Source organism: Oryzias melastigma, unplaced genomic scaffold (genome assembly GCF_002922805.2).
Source record: "Oryzias melastigma strain HK-1 unplaced genomic scaffold, ASM292280v2 sc01746, whole genome shotgun sequence".
NCBI classification, from domain to species: domain Eukaryota; kingdom Metazoa; phylum Chordata; class Actinopteri; order Beloniformes; family Adrianichthyidae; genus Oryzias; species Oryzias melastigma.
This window is the reverse complement of record NW_023418326.1, coordinates 6,405-7,103: the sequence shown is the minus strand read 5'-3', so window position 1 is coordinate 7,103 and position 699 is coordinate 6,405.

Genomic DNA, 699 nt, shown 5'->3' with positions numbered 1-699 from the left:
AATAAAGTGCCTTATAAGTTTACACCATTTAGCATTTTATTACTTAAAGGAGCCTCTGCACTAGCTCAGTTAGTGCAGAGGCTCCTTGAAGTTAGTGTACAAAAAAAAACTTGATAATAGAAAGACTTTAGCGAAATTCTTTTTAAAGTGAGATAAAGACAAAAATACAAAATTTTTTTTTTTTTTTTACAAGGCAGTAATGTTTTCTTTTTTTCTTTTCTTCTTCAACAGGTTGTGCAGTCATGTTGTGGTTGGTATGGGTATATCTCCTGTATTTACAGAGTGGAGCTCTTGGTTTTGGTATAAACCCATTTTCTGGAGACTCTTTTAATCATCAAACAATCACTGAGCGAGCACTCCTGAATGTTACAGCTCAGGTCTGCAGAGCTGTGGCTCTGGCTGAAGGGAAGGACTTCACTTTTCCTGTAAGATTATAAAACTGTGTTGAAATCCAAACCTTGTTTATTATTATGATGTCTTCAGCATGAACTATAACCAGAAATATAAATATGTGTGTTCCAGGCACAACCTTTCACTGCCAAGTCCATTGCTAATGCATGTGAAGCTCCAAAGTCGTACAAGTTTTTCCTTCCCAACATCTTATTCATCCAAAGCATGAATGCGGCTGTAGATTTACGTCGACTCTTTGAAGCCCGTTACCACTGTGATGATGAGCTTTTAAGAGAAGGACAGAGGCTC